Source organism: Palaemon carinicauda, chromosome 16 (genome assembly GCF_036898095.1).
Source record: "Palaemon carinicauda isolate YSFRI2023 chromosome 16, ASM3689809v2, whole genome shotgun sequence".
NCBI classification, from domain to species: domain Eukaryota; kingdom Metazoa; phylum Arthropoda; class Malacostraca; order Decapoda; family Palaemonidae; genus Palaemon; species Palaemon carinicauda.
Genome location: NC_090740.1, coordinates 21,248,956 through 21,262,325, shown reverse-complemented (window position 1 = coordinate 21,262,325; position 13,370 = coordinate 21,248,956). Strand labels below are relative to the sequence as shown.

The window sequence follows — 13,370 nt, the reverse complement described above, 5'->3', positions numbered from 1 at the left end:
TCCTCACGTGGCAGAGTCTGACTGCCCACAGCCTCAGACAGCGGTAGGAGCCAGATTGAAGAGCTTCTGGCAGGCCTGGGAGAAGAGGGGCGCAGACCAAGAGTCTGTTCGGTTGCTCAGAGAGGGGTACAAAATTCCGTTTGTACGCAAACCTCCTCTAGTGACAACTCCCATAGACCTCTCTCCCAGGTACCGAGAGGAGTCAAAGAGACAAGCCCTAAACCAAGAAGTGTCTCTGTTGCTAGAGAAGGGAGCGGTGGTGAAAGTCTCGGACCTTCAATCACCGGGGTTTTACAACCGTCTCTTCCTAGTCCCAAAGAATACAGGAGGTTGGAGACCGGTGCTAGACGTCAGTGCGCTCAACGTTTTTGTTACGAAAACAAAGTTCACTATGGAGACCACGAAGTCCGTCTTAGCAGCGGTCAGAAAGGGAGACTGGATGGTCTCTCTCGACCTACGAGATGCGTACTTCCACATTCCTATACACCCGGATTCCCAACCGCTTCTGAGGTTTGTTTTCAGGAATGTGGTATACCAGTTTCGGGCCCTGTGCTTTGCCTCAGTCCTGCTCCTCTCGTATTTACGAGGCTCATGAGGAATGTGGCAAAATTCCTCCATTTATCGGGAATCCGAGCCTCCCTGTACTTGGACGACTGGCTTCTCAGGGCATCGTCCAGTCATCGCTGTCTGCAGGATCTTCATTGGACGTTGGGTCTGACCAAGGAATTGGGACTTTTGGTCAACCTAGAAAAGTCCCAACTCATCCCATCCCAGACTATTCTATATTTAGGGATGGAGATTTGCAGTCCAGTTTTTCGGGCTTTTCCGTCTGCCACCCAAATAGAACAAGCCCTGCTCAAAGTCCAACTAATGCTGAAGAGAGAACGGTGTTCAGTCAGGAATTGGATGAGTCTCGTAGGGACTCTATCATCCCTGGAGCAGTTTGTCTCACTAGGAAGACTACACCTTCGGCCTCTCCAGTTCCATCTAGCCTTTCACTGGAACAAGGACAAGACGTTAGAGACGGTATCAATCCCGGTCTCCGAACCAGTAAAGGCATGCCTGAAATGGTGGAACAGCAATATCAGTCTGAGAGAGGGACTATCCCTAGCAGTCAAGAACCCAAACCACGTGTTGTTCTCAGACGCGTCGGATTTGGGTTGGGGTGCGAGCCTGGACGGTCGGGAATGCTCAGGTCTGTGGACCTCAAGTCAGAAGAGTATGCACATCAACGGCAAGGAGCTTTTGGCAGTCCACTTGGCCTTGATGAAATTCGAAAGTCTCCTTCGAAACAAAGTGGTAGAGGTCAACTCCGACAATACCACAGCTTTGGCGTACATCTCCAAGCAAGGAGGCACACACTCCCTCACGCTGTACGAGATCGCAAGGGACCTGCTCATTTGGTCAAGAAATCGAGGCATCTCCCTGTTAACGAGATTTATCCAGGGGGACTTGAACGTCTTGGCAGACTGTCTCAGTCGGAGGGGTCAGGTGATTCCCACGGAATGGACCCTCCACAAGGACGTGTGCAAGAGTCTTTGGGCGACTTGGGGTCAACCCACCATAGACCTCTTTGCCACCTCGATGACCAAGAGGCTTCCAATCTATTGCTCACCAGTCCCAGATCCAGAAGCAATACACATAGACGCATTTCTACTGGATTGGTCTCATCTGGACTTATATGCGTTCCCACCATTCAAGATTGTCAACAAGGTACTGCAGAAGTTCGCCTCTCACGAAGGGACAAGGTTGACGTTGGTTGCTCCCCTCTGGTCCGCGAGAGAGTGGTTCACCGAGGTACTTCAATGGCTGGTAGACATTCCAAGAAGTCTTCCTCTAAGGGTAGATCTATTACGTCAGCCCCACGTAAAGAATGTTCATCAAAGCCTCCCCGCTCTTCGTCTGACTGCCTTCAGACTATCGAGAGACTCTTAAGAGCTCGAGGCTTTTCGAAGGAGGCAGCCAGTGCGATTGCAAGAGCGAGGAGAGCTTCTACCATTAGAGTATACCAGTCGAAGTGGGAAGTCTTCCGAGACTGGTGCAAGTCAGCATCTGTGTCCTCGTCCAGTACCTCTGTAGCCCAAATCGCAGATTTTCTTTTACATCTGAGAAATGTTCGCTCCCTCTCAGCTCCCACGATTAAGGGCTACAGGAGCATGTTTGCTTCGGTCTTTCGTTATAGAGGCTTAGATCTTTCTAACAATAAAGATCTCCAAGATCTCCTTAAGTCTTTCGAGACCTCTAAGGAACGTCGTTTGGCCACTCCTGGATGGAACTTAGACGTGGTCCTAAGGTTCCTCATGTCAGACAGGTTTGAGCCATTACATTCAGCCTCCCTGAAGGATCTCACCCTCAAGACGCTTTTCCTAGTGTGCTTGGCTTCGGCAAAAAGGGTCAGTGAACTTCATGCCTTCAGTAAGAACATCGGCTTTTCTACAGAAAAAGCCACATGTTCACTTCAACTTGGTTTCCTGGCCAAAAATGAACTGCCTTCTCGTCCTTGGCCTAAATCTTTTGATATACCTTGCTTATCAGAGATCGTAGGCAACGAACTTGAAAGAGTGCTATGTCCAGTTAGAGCTCTTAAGTTCTACTTAGCCCGTACTAAGTCCTTACGAGGTGGATCTGAGGCATTATGGTGCTCAGTTAAGAAACCATCATTGCCTATGTCAAAGAATGCTTTGTCATATTTTATCAGATTTTTAATACGAGAGGCTCATTCTCACTTGAATGAGGAAGACCGATGTTTGCTTAAGGTTAAGACGCACGAAGTAAGAGCTATTGCAACCTCCATGGCCTTTAAGCAAAATAGATCTCTGCAAAGTATTATGGACGCGACCTTTTGGAGAAGCAAGTCGGTATTCGCGTCATTTTACTTAAAAGATGTCCAGACTCTTTACGAGGACTGCTACACACTGGGTCCATTCGTTGCAGCGAGTGCAGTAGTGGGTGAGAGTTCTACCACTACATTACCCTAATTCCAATATCCTTTTAATCTGTCTCTTGAAATGTTTTTAATCTTGTTTTTGGGTTGTACGGAAGGCTAAGAAGCCTTTCGCATCCTGGTTGATTGGCGGGTGGTCAATGTCATTTCTTGAGAGCGCCCAGATTAGGGGTTTGATGAGGTCCTGTTGTATGGGTTGCAGCCCTTGATACTTCAGCTCCTGGGAGTCTTTCAGCATCCTAAGAGGATTGCTGGGCTTCGTAAGGAAGACAGACTAACAAGGCAGAGTAATCGTCTAAGTCAACTTCCTTACCAGGTACCTATATATTTGGGTTTTGTTATGTTATAACTGTCAAAAACTCTAAGCATATACGCTGTAAACTTAATTAACTCTGGTCTCTACCCACTACCATGGGTGTGAATCAGCTATTATATATTCAACGGCTAAGTTAAATATTTAAAAATGATATTTTAATTATAAAATAAATTTTTGAATATACTTACCCGGTGAATATATAAATTAAAGGCCCTCCCTTCCTCCCCAATAGAGACGCAGCGGGATGAGAAGAATTGAGGCTTGTTTACATGCATATGCGGTATCTGGCCGATAGTTGGCGCTGGTGGGCACACCCGCAACCTTCATAGCGATCGCTCGCGAGTTTTTGTGTGTTTTCTGTCGAGCCGCCGGAGCAGCAGCTATTATATATTCACCGGGTAAGTATATTCAAAAATTTATTTTATAATTAAAATATCATTTTGCAGCACGCCCTACTCTCTGTAGGGTTTGAATGTGTAACCAGAGTTTGAGTAAATAGAAGTACTGTACTTTACAAGAATAGGTTCCTTCATCAAGAAAAGAAAAAAGAACAGATACGGCAGACATTTATGTTAACAGAAGTTCCCAATTGTAAGGGAAATTTACTCGAGACCACTGTATGTACAGTATATAGGAACAGAGTATCTGTCTAGTACTGCTCATAACAATTCTGAATGTGGTTGATGGCCTATTACCAGTGTGTAGTGGTGGGTGTCTGCTCTGTATTCATTTTTCACTGCCTGTGAACTGTAAGTACCATCATGTGTTTGAATGAATAACACCACAACCAATGTATTATACGGCCATTAGCGATTGCTCGTGTTGTTGACAAAATTTTTGAGACATTGTTATTGTGGGCCTGCAGAGACCTGCACGGCATCGTATGCGGCCTTACCGTTTAGAGTATGATAATTTTAAGTGACTTTGCAGTTTAGTGGTGAACTGGATATTGAAAGGACAGTAGTGATTCAGGGGAAAGTATTGTAGTTCAGTAGTCTCACAGATTTATATATTTCTTATGGGTGGTTGGTTTGAGATGGCTTAGTAAACGTGAGTGACCAGACTTGCCACCATATCTTTGAGCTCTGTCATAGCCCCTTGGCTTTCCCTAGAATGTGTTGCTTTTAGCAGTCACGGTTTTATGCAAGGTAACATGAACATCAGGATCCTTTGAGGGTCCTAGGTCGGTGTCGCAGGTAATTGCAAAGCTGAAGGCTCAAAACTCATCCCCACCTACCTGCCCGTCCGTGGGGTCGACGTCCAACCTTAGAGAGGACACTCCGAGTAGATAGGGACCTCTAGATGGAGCATTCCTTCCAAACCTTGATACCCAAGGGCGGAGAGCCTCTTGCAGGCCGGAGAGAATCATCATCAGCCTGAAAGAAGTGAGGGGATTAGTGATGAAGGAGATGACCGTTCTCCTCAATAAGCAATGCATACATTAATCCGGATCAAATTAAATCATCGCCAAAGGATACCAAAAGGAAACATATTAGAACCAACTTACATCATGGGTCCGGAGTAGCGAGGACAGCTCGTAGCAGAACGTGCATGACTCCGGGAACCATACCATGTAGGCGGACCTTCTGTAAAAGAAAGGGGACATAAGTCTGGATGTTCCTTGAAACTTTGGTTAGTGATCCTATTCACAGGCTGGGATCAGCCGTATAGCTAATAAAATGCCTATATTTATGCATATATTTAAATTCTATCTATGTATAAATATGAATAAATATCCATACAACATCGTGTTCAAAATAGAAATAAATTAATTATGCCTATATTTATGGATAAATATCCATACAAAATCGTGTTCAAATAGCAATAAATTTCCACTCAGTACTTGGAACCGAACGCTAGCCCCTTCTAATGAAAAGCCAGGTCGAAACCAACCATGCCATGAGAGGCTATCTACTGTTCCTTGAGACTCTGGTCAGTGAACAGATGAATCAATAGAAAACTAATATCCAGTAACCACATAACATGTAACCATAACCTCATCGGTAAAATAATGTTAACCCCGGTTCTGAACGTCTGAGTCAGGGGTGGCCAACCTATGGCGCATGCGCCAACAGTGGCGCATTTCATGATTACAAGTGACGCACTATACCCCAAGATAGTAAATTGAATGACTTTTCTTTAAAATTGCTAATTATGTTCATATATTTTCATTAGGACTTTCAAGAATAGCTAATGAATATTACCAACGCAAATTCAAAGTTTCATTAAAGTAAGTACAGTTTACTTTGTATTCATGTTAAATCCTTTCCTTTACAGCTAAAACCAAAGATTGGCCACCCGTGGTCTGAGTGATCTCTGTTGCCACCGGAGATCCGGTAAGAAAGGTCCGTCACAGTGAAAACGTGAACATCAGAGGAAATTTAATATTAACCTCAATGCTGAATGCCTGTACGATATCCGGTTAAGCCGGAGATTCAATGAAAAGGACCGTAATAACGATATTGTGATTATTCATGAAAAAGGGTTCATACCCTGGTTTCTTATTGTCTGATTGATCAAAAAGCTAACACCTTAATATATTAAGAAATTATATTAATAATCAGTAACCACGTAACATGAAAATATAATCTTCATCGGTATCACATTGTTAACTCCAGTTCTGAACGTCTGCTTGATCTCTGTTTGTACCGGAGATCTGGTGACAAAGGCCCGTCATCGTGATATCGTGACTGTCATCGGTACGATAACATTAACCTCAATTCTGAATGTCTGTGTTATCTCCAGTGAAGCCGGAGATTCGATGAAAAAAGGGGCCGTAATAGTGTAATTGTGATCAAACATGACAAAGGTTCGTGTGCAAAAGGCCTCAGCCGGATTTCACCGTTGCACTCCAAATATCTGACTAGTTCTCACCTAATGAGTATCCATTATAGCGGAGTATAACTCTAGGCGGAGCTAAGGGTGTCGGCATAAAACGACCCCAATTAATGACTCATACACTAACGTAACCTATTAATAGTGCTAGCTATATTAACAGTAACCACATCAATAAAACATGTATAACATTAAACGTAATATCATCAACTCGGATAATAAGAGAAGGCATGAATAACTCGTGATCGTAAATAAATGGAAAACGGGAAATCCACCCCTCTTACTCGAGCTAATAAAGAAAACAAGGGAAGGCGTAACTCGTATCTGTAGAACAGGAAACGAGAACTCTATGCTCTCGCTCTCAAGGTTACATAATAAAAAACCAACATCACACAATAGTATGATAAGAAAAATAAAAAATTGATAGCTTTTTTCTTAGTAATTGTAATAACCATGAACGAAGAATAACGACAACGTAACAATAAACAAAGATTTAGTCTAAATTGCGCATCCTGAGGCGAGAACAACACTAACAAAGACTAAATCCCTATTCTTCGTAGGTCCAAATTGGACTTGCTAGCAAATAAATGCCATAGTAAAACTAATAATAAATAATGATACTAAATTGGTCATAAAACGTAAGTGATATAACCTAGATGACAGAGTACCAGATGGGCAATAATAACTTGAAAATTTACCGAAGCGAACACAACCCAAAATGGCTGCCGATACCGAGACAGACCAATCGCTTCCAAAACTAAAAACCACCTTACTGGAAACAGAACAAATGCACGGTACTGCAATAAGCTGTCAAAACAAACTATGGTACTTAACATTGGTAAAGGTGAAGTAGCAACGTCAGTCATGTTGAATTAACGACAAACACTTCGAAAAAACACTGGGCAAAAAAAAAAAACTCGTCTTTGCGGGCAAGTCCAAAACAGAAGGATGTCAGATGGCGCTGGTGTCGGGCGTCGGTGGGGTGGCTCAGGTTGGTGCGGTTGAGACCGCTGTTGCGGCTCACCCCTCGTGTATATTGACGAAGGAATACTCTAAATGGAAGACGACCTGTGAATAGTGGCTTTCACACGCCCTTTCTTTATACACGACGCCCTTAAGGGTGCTGGCGCGAGGGTAGTAACCTCTGCATTCCATACTTTAACTTTCTCTGGTATATTTGGAAGTTATTTATATCAGAAAAGTGACAAGAAGGACTTTTTCACCGGCGAACACAGGTCGACCCAGAAATTATTTTATTCTTTTTCAAAATTTGTTTATCTGGTTATCCTGTGGCTGAAGCTTGATGTAAAGGGATGCTAATTTTGCCTTTAATTTTCTATTTGGATTGATGGGTCAATGTAATTGTAATCCTAACAGTTTTGGTTAGATAAATATTTTTTTCTTGTTTTTTATAATACAGCATCTCATTCCAGTTCCTTAACCCTGGATAGGTACGGTCCTCGGACACCCCTTTAAGGGTATACTCGGACGCGAACGACCCCGACGCCAAAAAAAATTCTTGAAAAATCAGTTTTTGCAGTAACCTCCTTTTTTCTTTTGCCAAAAAAAACTTCAATGAATGCTTAAAACAACTGTAAAGATAAATACTACTCATCTGCAGAAAAACTATTTATTATAAATATTTTAAAAAATTAAGTAGAAAAAAAAAAGACCTGACATAAAAATTCATAAAAAAAAGTTTATACATATATACACAAATCCTTTTAGGAATTGATTCTTGAATGTTTAGGACACATCTTGATGTATTTTGGATGAAGTCAGACCCATGGAGGTGAAGATCTGAAATGAGAAAAAAAGGGTAACTTTTTTTGGCCAAAAAAAATTGTCCAAATTTCATGAATTTTTTTGGGTACCCAAATGAAATAGGAAGTGGCTAACTTTTTTAGGGAATAAACATATGTTATCCTAAAATAGAAATATGTAAAAAAATCTTCATTATTTTGTAAATTACATTTATATCAGGGGCCATATCTAAAGGTAATTTTTTGAGTACTTGGAAATTTCGTAAAAAAATACATATATTTAATATATAATATGATATTTATGCAGGTAAAAATATACCAAAATATCACAAATTCTATAGGGAACAAGAATATATATAGATAGGGCAGCTTACGCTTCGGATATGTCCACAAAATGGCCGCCAACCACACTGACTCAGACTCCCTAATCTGCCACTTGAAATGTAGGAAGGGTATGTCAATTTCAAGGTGTTATTTACTAATCTAATTATTATTGGATATGCATAAAAATTGTATGGTGGGTTGCTGGATAATTGTCGATTATTTAACGACTATAAAATTAAAATTCTGACCCAAAAAATTTTTTTTGAAGGGAAATAAAATCGAAAAAAAAAATGTAAAACAATATTTTAGCTAAAAAAATTTGATGATATTCAATCAAAAAAAAAGTAAACAAAATTTTCCGACAAATAAACATCTAGAGGAATCATTACTCTGTGATAGTTCCTTAGTACGTAGTAATTTTGAAAGAATTGGGAAAAAACGAAAAAATGGCAATCACCGGAAAATCGAACACATACCTATATATACGCCATATCTGGCTAAAAAAAAGATAGGCATGGGTAGCCAGATCATCTAGAAACGCTTTCCAACACTATAAAAATATAAGTTTTGCGACACTACTTGCCAATTCCTTACGGTAACATGACTAAGCAAAAAAATGCAAAACAAATAAAAAGGGGCACTCGTGGAAAAATGGCCATTCTAATATACGGCATTTCAGAAAAAAAAAAATTTCAGCCACGTGCTAGGCAGACCATCAAGGCATATTTTCCGACAAATAAACATATAAATGAAATATTACTCTGTGATAGTTCCTTAGTACGTAGTAATTTTGAAAGAAATGGGAAAAAACGAAAAAATGGCAATCACAGGAAAATCGAACACATACTTATATATACGCCATATCTGGCTAAAAAAAAGATAGGCATGGGTAGCCAGATCATCTAGAAACGCTTTCCAACACTATAAAAATATAAGTTTTGCGACACTACTTGCCAATTCCTTACGGTAACATGACTAAGCAAAAAAATGCCAAACAAATAAAAAGGGGCACTCGCGGAAAAATGCCCAACATTCTAATATACGGCATCTCAGATAAAAAAAAAGACATGCACGTGTTAGCCCAACCATCAAGGCACACTTTCTAACACATAAACATGAAAAAAAAATCAATAATATACGGCAATTCCTTACTACGTAGTAAATTTTTACAAATATTGAAAAAAAAAACAGAAATTGGCAACCGCAGTTAAATACCCAATATACCAATAACTACGTCGTATCTGACAAAAACAAAATCACGCATGGGTAGCCAGATCATCTAGACACACTTTCCAACATTAAAAAAGCAAAAGTTTTACGACACTATTTCGCAATATCTTACGGAAAAATGACTTGGCAAAAAAATTAAAAAAAATTAAAAAGGGACACTCGCGGTAAAATGCCCGACATTCTAATATACGACATCTCAGATAAAAAAAAAGACATGCACGTGTTAGCCCAACCATCAAGGCACACTTTCTAACACATAAACATGAAAAAAAAATGAATAATATACGGCAATTCCTTACTACGTAGTAATTTTTACAAATATTGAAAAAAAAAACAGAAATTGGTAACCGCAGTTAAATACCCAATATACCAATAACTACGTCGTATCTGACAAAAACAAAGTCATGCATGGGTAGCCAGATCATCTAGACACACTTTCCAACACTAAACAAGCAAAAGTTTTACGACACTATTTGGCAATATCTTACGGAAAAATGACTTGGCAAAAAAATGAAAAAAAATGAAAAAGGGGCACTCGCGGTAAAATGGTCCTCGTGGTGATGAACGACATTTTAACTAAAAAAAAAAACATGCACATGGTAGCCAAACAATCCACCAAGACTTTCCACAAGTGATAACCTATACAAGTTGCACCATTCTACGACAATTTCATAATACGTAATAACTTTGATAATTATGCAAACTACCTCAGAAGGGTAAACTCGGACGCGAACGACCCCGACGCGTCTCAGAAATCGGGGAAGGAGTACAGCTACAGCAATGCACATCTGGACACTACTAGAGCGTGTAGGGGAGACACCTCCTGCAGGTCGATCACCCACAAATTCAGTCACAGGGGTGAGTCACGTGAGAAAAACCTGTTTTTTTTTGACGCTCGGGGTCGCAAACGACCCACCGTACCTATCCAGGGTTAAACCACTGAGTTCCCCTACTCAGCCACTGTTTTTTTAATCTTTGAAGTAACTTATAATAATCCCTTTCACCTAATGTTCTTATACCTTTATTTATAATCCACAACGTCAGTCATGTTGAAATAACGAGAAACTCTTCGAAAAAAACACTGTGGCCAAACAAATTCAACTTGCTCGCAAGTCCAAAAACAGAAGGATGACCTGGTGAGCGCGAGTGGTAGGTGTCGGTAGGGTAACCCAACTGTATTCTCTAGGGCCTGTCACGGCCCTCCCCCTTTGATGAAGGGATTATCTAAATGGAAGACAGCCTGTGAATAGTGTTTTACAAACGCCCTTGTTAGATATACGACACCAACAAGGTGCTCGCGCGAGGGTTGTAACCTCTGCATTCCATGCTTTTAATTTTCTCTGGTATATTTGGAAGATTTATATCAGAAAAAGTACAAAGAAGGACTTTTTCACCGGGCGTCACAGGTCTCTCCCCAGAAATAGATTTTTCCTTCGTCAAAATCCTTTTTATAATCCAGCTAGCCCAATGAAAGGTATGATACAAACCAAGATTCAAGCTGGGTCCCCTTGCCCAGTATAAATCAAGGGGTGGTGCCCAGAGCTCTGTTCTCTTGACCTGTTACTTAGGTTTTTTTGGGTATTACACCATTGTATATTTGTTGTGTAGTGAACGTCGGGTTGTGGTCGGCATTCGGACACTAGGCAGTTCGGGTGCTACCTCTGGCCACAGTCCGCAAACCACTACAACCTCAAACCACTGCAGGTAAACTATGCTCCTTGTGCACTTAGTATTGTGTCAATACTGTTGCGTCCCCATATCCTGGCGAGGTGGTATTGGGAAAGTCTTGGTTACAACAGTTTTTCCTACAAAGTCTCAGAATAACTTTTACCTTGACAGTCGCACTGCTTATTTCAACACACAGTCAAGCTTAGGCTGCAGACCTTGTGTAGCAAGGTTTAGCGAAGTGTTAGGGACTCATTATATTTGGTACCAACCTAATCAAGATAAGGAGCCCCTGGGTAAAGTCAAAAGCCTAATAATAAATGCATAGATTTGTATTCCAGTTACTCAACGAATGACAAATTTGGAGATCATTTGTATTTTTCCTAACAATACAAACCTTTAGCTATTTATACAAACTTACCCGCCAACTCTATCCCCCTTGAAGTCCTACCTCCAAGCAAAGTGAGCTCAATCACAGTTGTCTGAGTGGGAGGGGCTGCACATGCCAGCTACGTGGGTCACTATTTAAAGTATTTTACAGTACCTTTTAACTGTTTTCTATTATTATTGTTGTTTGCATGAATCATCTGTGAGAAGGTGATGGGCAGTACACAATTCCTGTGGGTGGAGCATATTAAAGAATTTGGGCTGGATCCAGTCGCTTCCATTACCCACTATCCATCACTTAAGCTTTGGAAGTGCAACTACAGTAAATGTACTTGGGGCGTAACTCTGGGGTGGGTGATGGCCCTCCAAAGTTTGAGTTAGGGGGGACACAGTATACTCTGATCCCCCCAAAAGTAATAAATATTGTTAGACATCACACTTCTGTGAAGACAATCAATGAAAATTTAATTGTTATTCCTTAAACCATATGAAGTTATTTTGTCTAAACCACTGAGTTCAATCACTGATGATGAGGATTTTTTTTATTTTTCCCTATGACTATGAAATTGTATGGATGCAAGGAGAGAAGTTATATGTGGCAGATAAGCTAAGTCAAAGATATTTGGAAGTGCAAGGTGATACACCACATCCAAGAATCTGCTTATTTAACACCTCAAGATGTACCTCACAAGAGGATGGAAAAAATCCAGGTGGCAGCTGAAAATGATTCACTCTCAACAACTGATAGATTATATCCTACATGGTTGGCCTGAGCTCAGACATGAAGTAGTGGATAAAGCCAAAACATTAAATTTTGAAACATTAGTACTGTATATAAAAATGATATATAAAGGTGAAAGGGTCTTTTCACAGTACTCCAGAAACAACGATGAGGTGAGCAATAGAAACTGTATTGGCCTGGAATACTAAAAGAAGTCGAAATGATGGCAAATGATTGTTAAAGTTGCCAAGAGCTGAAGACAGCTAATAAGAAAGAGCCACTCATTATACATGATTTAGTAAGTCAACCCTGAGAGAAGATTGGATGTGACTCATTTGAGCTTGAAGGGCTTGATTATCTAATCGTTGTTGACTATTGCACCAATTTCATTGAGTATGAATTCCTGAAATATCCAACAGTGAGAAATCTTACTCATAAAATCGAGAAGATATATGCTATATTTGAAAAACTTAAGACTGTTGAGTGACATTAGTTCACATTTCACTAGCCACAAATTCCAAAACTTCATCAAAGAGTGGAACATTGACCACCAAACATTATCACCTTATCACTAGCAAGGAAATGGAAAGTTGAAGGCAGCAGTAGAAATACTAGAAAAGGCTCGAACATGTATCCTGCACTCGAACAAAGAAGTATACCAAGTCGAGAATCTGTTAGTCATTGTGAAGCAATGTTTGACAGGAAAATTGTCTGAATTGCCTGTTAAACAGATGAAATAGGAGGTAAGCAACCCTATCGTTAACTTTATCGGCAAAAGTTAATGATAGAGAAGTCATACAACAGGGAGCTAAAGACTACTAGAACTTTGCATTAATCACTGTGTCCAGGAAGAATGGCAATTCTGAGAGATCTTGGAAAGCAAGCAGAATCATAAAACAACTGGATTAAAGAAAATTCTTCATCTAAAGCTAGAATGGAAGACATATCAGAAAACAAGTTGATTTGAGACTTAAGATCTGGGGCATTTAAACTAGAACCCAATCCATATCTTTACCAGGATTGTGGACAACTCCAAAATACTGACAAATACCAGAATACCAAAAAGGAAACTGCTATACCTAGCAAGACAACCTGCAGTTAACCTGATCATCACCCCTATGAAGATAATGCTCCTGACCTCAGTGACAGCAATTGGTCTGGAAGTCCAAAGAGCATGAAACATGT

At 40.5% G+C, this 13,370-nt stretch overlaps 1 protein-coding gene across 5 annotated transcripts in view; it reads left to right on the top strand.

Annotated features, from left to right (window-relative positions):
• The window catches only part of LOC137655690 (carboxylic ester hydrolase-like), a 156,579-nt gene that overhangs the window by 55,817 nt on the left and 87,392 nt on the right, over positions 1-13,370 (top strand). The gene's annotated exons all lie outside the window — the stretch shown is intronic.